The sequence below is a fragment of the Macaca thibetana genome, chromosome 4, assembly GCF_024542745.1.
Source record: "Macaca thibetana thibetana isolate TM-01 chromosome 4, ASM2454274v1, whole genome shotgun sequence".
Classification (NCBI taxonomy): Eukaryota; Metazoa; Chordata; class Mammalia; order Primates; family Cercopithecidae; genus Macaca; species Macaca thibetana.
This window is the reverse complement of record NC_065581.1, coordinates 90,077,742-90,084,067: the sequence shown is the minus strand read 5'-3', so window position 1 is coordinate 90,084,067 and position 6,326 is coordinate 90,077,742.

Here is a 6,326-nt window from a genome sequence, read left to right as displayed (position 1 = left end):
AATAAGTAGTCTGTAGTCCCAAATGTAGTAATGAGCAGATCCGGGATTCAAACCAAGGTTGGTCTGAGTCCAAAGCCTAGACACTGAAGCCCTAAACCATCTGATTTTGGGATTATATTGCCAATGAAATTAACATGTGCCATGACTGCAGCTGAGATTTCTTGCACTGCTTGTTATGTTATTTTCTAATAATTATTTTCATTTGCATAATATGTTACTGCAGAGGAAGGTCAGCCCCTTTTGATAAAAGCATAGATATCCACATAATATTCCAATTCTTATTTCTTCTTGCCTTACAAACACTGAACATTTCATGAATACTACTTTATGGATGTGATTTTTTAAGCTCTAGGAAAGCAGAGTGGTAATGTGCAGGAGTTTATACATTCCCTATCTCTTTTCAAGAATAAATCAAAGACAATTGAGTAGTGTGACATAAGATCTGTTCACAGGGATGTAATTGTGTAAAATTATTATATAAAAACATCTTCTGCAAAAAATAAAAATAATTACATAAAACAAAGTTTTCTAAGGTTACTATAAAAGAAGTAGAATAAAATCAGGCAAAACCAGCATGACACAGGTAACTTGGGAACTCTCCCATTTATTCCATAAACAAATTTAATAGAAGACCAGGGTTATATTACAAATTTAACTTCACAAGTTTCATTCTTTCTTGAAAATGCACTTGCTTATCATATGCAGACTAATATTTTTCATGAAAAATGCAGTGTGAAATGTATTATGGAATAGCATTAAATGTTTTATGTTCTTAAAAATATTTTCCTTTAATGATAGAATTCAGCATACATAATTTAAGCTAGAGGCCTATGCTAAGTGTGTACAGTTAATTTTGATTTAGGTTTATCACTTCACGGAGGACAGATAGCATTTTTATTTTGAATCAAAGGCAATTTTTAAAAATTATCTTATATGCTATAATATATATCTGACATATATTTGATTTTGTGCAGTGTTTGGGTGGAGGAAATTCTGCCATTTATTACCTCCATTGCTTATCATAAATCAGAAACCAGGTGCCATTAAATATTCCCAGCAATACTTTGAGGTATGTATTATTTACCCTAATTCATAGAAAACAAAGCTTTCAACTCAGATAGGTTACATAAAATGGGCAATGTCACATTGCTCATTAGCATCTGACAGGGTTCAAGGGGTGAAAATCAAGCACTGCAGTGTATGTTTTTATTCACAAGTCTATTTTACTTCCCAACATGCTAAGAATTGTATCTTATCAACCTTTTCTTGGTAGCGTACAGTTGGTATCACCTTCATTTTTTTATCATAGAATTTCAATTCTTATGAGGTTTTTCCTTAAGTATAATTTCTTTTTCAGCCTTATAATCTTTCAGTTCTATCTCCAGAATCCTTGTAACTACTAAACTGGCTTAAAGACTTAAATCTAGATGAGATTAAAGATTAAGAAGCTTGAGAATAACAATATAAACACTTAATCAGTTTTGTCTTCAGACTGAAAATATGTAAAGCTTAAGCTTGCAGAGAAACGGGCAAGAACAATATGGCAACTGCTTTAGGTCTTTTATGAGTGTAGAGTTATTTAGTATCACAGTAATTAAGCCATTTTCTCAGGCTACAATTTTGTCTCTCAGAATTTCTGTATGTACACATTTCGACATACCTCTAAAGTCAGTGAACTAAATCTCCTCAAGATAAAGAATCATGATCCCTTTTTCAATTCCCTTGATTTTTTAGGGCTGTAAAAAGGTATGAAAACATTTATCTTATCATTATCCATGAGTTTTCTTTTTCTTTATTAATTGCTTACTTCTTAAAGGAAAACACACCAATTCAGTTATAAAGTCAATGATAGAGCTCTGGACCTATCTGGTTGTTTTATGAGAACTCTGGACCTACTTTTTGTTTTTAGTTTTAAATGAAAAAAATACACAAACTGTCCATATGTCCTCATGAAAAAATAATTAAAACAATACAGGGAATTATCTTAGTATTTATGTGTGTCACAATGTCTGTATAGAGGAGGAAAGCCTTTTCCTCTACCCTATTAGGTTCTATGGCTGGGCCTGATAATTAAACTGAGAAAAGGCAGATTTGCAGGAGAAAGCCTAAAACTTTTCTTTGATTTTAATATTTTTACATATATATGGAAGCTTTCATATATAAGAAATGAAGACCCAAAGAAGTGAATAGGTCTTATATACCTTATAACTGCTAAGTCAGGGATGTCTAATCTTTTGGCTCCCCTGGGCCACATTGGAAGTAGAATTGTCTAGGGCCACACACAAAGTACACTAATGCTAACAATAGCCGATGTGCTGAAAAAAAAAAAAAAAAAAAGTAATCCTAAAAAAAATCTCATACCATTTAAGAAATTTTGCAAATTTCTGTTCAAAGCCATCCTGGGCTGCATGCAGCTTGTAGGCCACAGGTAGGACAAGTTTGCTCTAAGAATTACATAATGAGAGCATATATACCATTTTAACAATGCTCAATAAATTGTGGAGATGTACTAAAATAGAGGAAAAAGAGGTTTGAGCTAGGGGCAGTAAATAGTGGGAAAGCAATTAGTAAATACAAAAGGAAAAAGAATAGAAGATAATGGCTATTTTAGTAAGTCTGTACAGATTCATCTCAGTGTTAAATCCCCATTTCCAGTGATAAGAATATTACCCTCTCCCTGGTATGAGAAGGATTCCTTTCACAAATAAAATTTATGCTTTGGTTTTAGGTAAGAAGGAGCAGTCACAGAATTCTTTGTGTATCTGTTGTTTCTTAATTGCTTTCAGCTTAAAATAATCAATATGTCAAAGTGGCATATTTTGGGATAGTGTATTTTGATCCTCTTCATTTACAAATAATAGCATTTTTGTCTTCTTTGTCTTATTATTTCTATAATTTAGATTGTTGCTGTTGTTTTCAAATAACAGCAATTAGACCTTCCAGAGCAACGCTAAGAATGGAGATGGTACGTTTCCTTAATCTGTTTCTAATTTTTATTTCTAGTTTCTTAAGAGATCATCTTTGTTTCCTTCTCCTCTCTTTAAAGCTAGAAGTGAGTGTCAAATCTTATCTATCATAGGCATCTATATAAGATAAATTTTCACCTTACATCTTATAATATAGCAAATAGCAATATTGAAATGTTATTCTATTTCTGGAGTGAATGACCACTAATCACACCATATTCACCTTTTAGTATTTTTCTGAATTTGAACTGCTAATATTTTATTTAGCATTTTTTGTTGTCTATTTATTTCCCTCTCACATGTAAACTTAGGTTAAAAGGGTGTGTATGTGTGTGTGTATGTGCTTATGTACAATTGTGTTCACTACCTTTGCCAGCTTTTCACAGCAGTTGTTAAAAATGAGTTGAAACATTGAACACTTTTCTATGCTGTGTATAATTGAGGTGGCAGTAATCAACCATTACATGAAGTTTTGCTAGACTTCATCTATAAACCTATCTTAATGTGATGCTTTTTGTATCACATATTTGACTAAATTTTACAGTTGTTTCCTGGTTATTGTCTATTCAGATTTTCTATTTTTCTTTTTCTTGAACCAAGTTTGGTGATTTATATTTTCAAATCTCCTCCAATTCATGTTTTTTTCAAATAGTATCTTAATTAGTCATAAAATTTTTAATATATTTTATTTGTCTCAAGTTTTGTGCCAATTCTTTTTCACAATGTTGTTTTTTATCTATTTATTTTTTCATTACCTGACAAGAAGTGTAAAAAGAAAAAAAAATCAGCTTTTTCATTGTTTTTTATTTTATTAATTTTTATTTTTAATTAATTTAATCTAACCAATTTGAGGCTTTCTCCTAGTTTCTTGGATTATACCCTTAGGTTATTCCTTTTTTATCTCCCTTGTTTTCTAATATGAATGTAATATATTAATTTCCTAATGTCCCATCAATGGATCCTATGGTTCAATTATCTGGAATTTTAATTCCAATTTATGTGAAATTTTTTACACGGTGCATGAACAAACTTTATACTTAACTATAAGTGTTAATATATTTTTGTTGCTTTTATTTGGCTATATTTCCCTCACCATCATTTCTTATAATCCATGGTTTCTTTTTCTTTCAATTCATATTTTAATTTAAATTTGTTTTGTTACTCTTTCAGAAGTGCTTATTTGTATGTTCTACAATAAGTTATTGCATTTCAATAAATGTTTACAATTTATCCTCACTTAAATGCTGACTTGACCTTATATGGAATTTGGTATTCAAAAGTATTTTTACCAGTAGCCATTTTTCCTTTGTCTTTTAGCCTCCAGTCAATGAGAAAACAAATATTAGTCTGATTATTAATGTTTTGTAGATAGTTTTAAATTTTTTATCTGTATGCTATGTTTTTAGTACATTATTTTTATTATTAATGTTTTTAAATCACACTCATATATTTCTATTTTGGCCACTTTTATTTTGCATGGAAATTGGTAGACCCTTTTGATCTTTAATATTTCTTTAGTACATTTTCAACAGTACAGTGTTTATTTATTTCTTCTATTTATTCGTTTTTTCTTTCTTTTCTGCTTTTTCTCTATAGTCTCCGTTTTGAAATCCCACTATATAGATATTAAATCTTCTGGATTTGTACTCTGAATATTTTGAATTTTCTCATACTTTTCAACCCTTTATCTTGTTACCATTCATTGTGGAGGGTTACCTTCCACCTCTAATTGACTTTTTCATTGTGCCTATTCTATTCTTAAACCATTTCTTTTTTCTTACTTATTTTACTAATCAAATAATTTAATTTCCATTATCACTAATTATTTCTTTGATAGCATATCTGTCTTATTTTATGAATGCACTATCTCTTTGAATGACTCTAAGTATTACAATTATTCCTTTTTTGCCCTTTATAAATTTACTCCTCAAAAGTTTTTTTAAAATTTTATGCCTGTCTACCACAATGCTGGTTTTCCTCAAGTGCTTTGTGATGTTTCTAGGCTAGTATTATGTCTGTAAAAGAATTTTTTCCTGTCTTTACATGTCATTATATGGAAGCTTACCTTGTTGGTTGGGAGAAAACACAGGAATATTTGTGGTGGCAGAAACCAACAGTGAATTTTCTAAGTTTTTGTAACTCTTGAAGGGTTCGTGGCTACCTGAGCATGTTTACTAAAAAATTCTATCTTTATAATAAAAAGTGCTTTATTTTTATATATTCAGTAAAAATTTCAGTTTGAGATAATTTAGATCAGAATATAAACATAATTTAAGTTAAAGTTTTATAATATCACAAAGGGTTAAAGCAAAATTTATTATACATCATAGTAAGTAGACAATGTCTAGTCCTTAAAATTGAGAAAACCTAAGTCTGAATCCTAAATCTTAACTTTTTCTATATTTTTAGTGATGAGAATTAGAGCAAGTTATTTAACTTTTCTGCATCTGTTTTCTTGCCAGTAAAATGTGGTTATAATAGTAATTAGTATGTTGTGTAAATATGAAAAGACATAACAAATATTACAGTTGGAACAATGCATAGACTGTATTTGGTGCTCAATTGATGTTAGTCACCTTTTTAGTGCACATTTACATGGATGACACCAGCATCGTCTATTAGAAAGTGGGTCTTGGTCAGTTTGTAAAATAGAACCAGCTCTCCCATTATGAATTTAAGACTTATTAAACTCCCAGATATGTGTGTTGTTATATGGAAAAAGCTGTTTAAGTTTTTGCTTAATATTTGTGGCTGGACTATTAAAAATAACAAAGGATAGCTATGTAAGTAATGATAAAAGCATGGATTTCAACTGACAAAAGCTAGTCTGAATATTAGAGTCATTCAGATAATATTTAGTGAATGTCTAAATATTTTAGGCACAGTTCTAAGTTCTGGAAAGGTGGAGTATTATTGAATATGTATTCTCATTGATGGTAGTTATGATCTTGTTTGCAAAATATACAAAGTAGATTTCATCTCTCAGTCTGTCATTATTCCTATAAACAGTATGTAATCAGCAATCCAGTGTCAGGTAAAACAGGTAAGACACTGGACTGCCCCATTTCCTATAACATTATTCTACATTGAATATAATCCATGATGGTAGGCTCAAATCAGTATGTTATGCCTTTTCATTGCCTGCACACAGTCTTCTTTATAAAATGTAAATATTTAATGAAATGCTGAGTCATTTAGTAATCATAAGTGAATGCTAATTGATTTGTCATTAATTATCTTTCTTTGTGTCAGTAGGGACCAACTGAAGTCTAAAGGCATTAAATTTTTGAAAATAAAAAAAAGCTAAAAATATAGAATGAAATGAACACAGATGATACAGCATGGACCTGTGATGGTTTC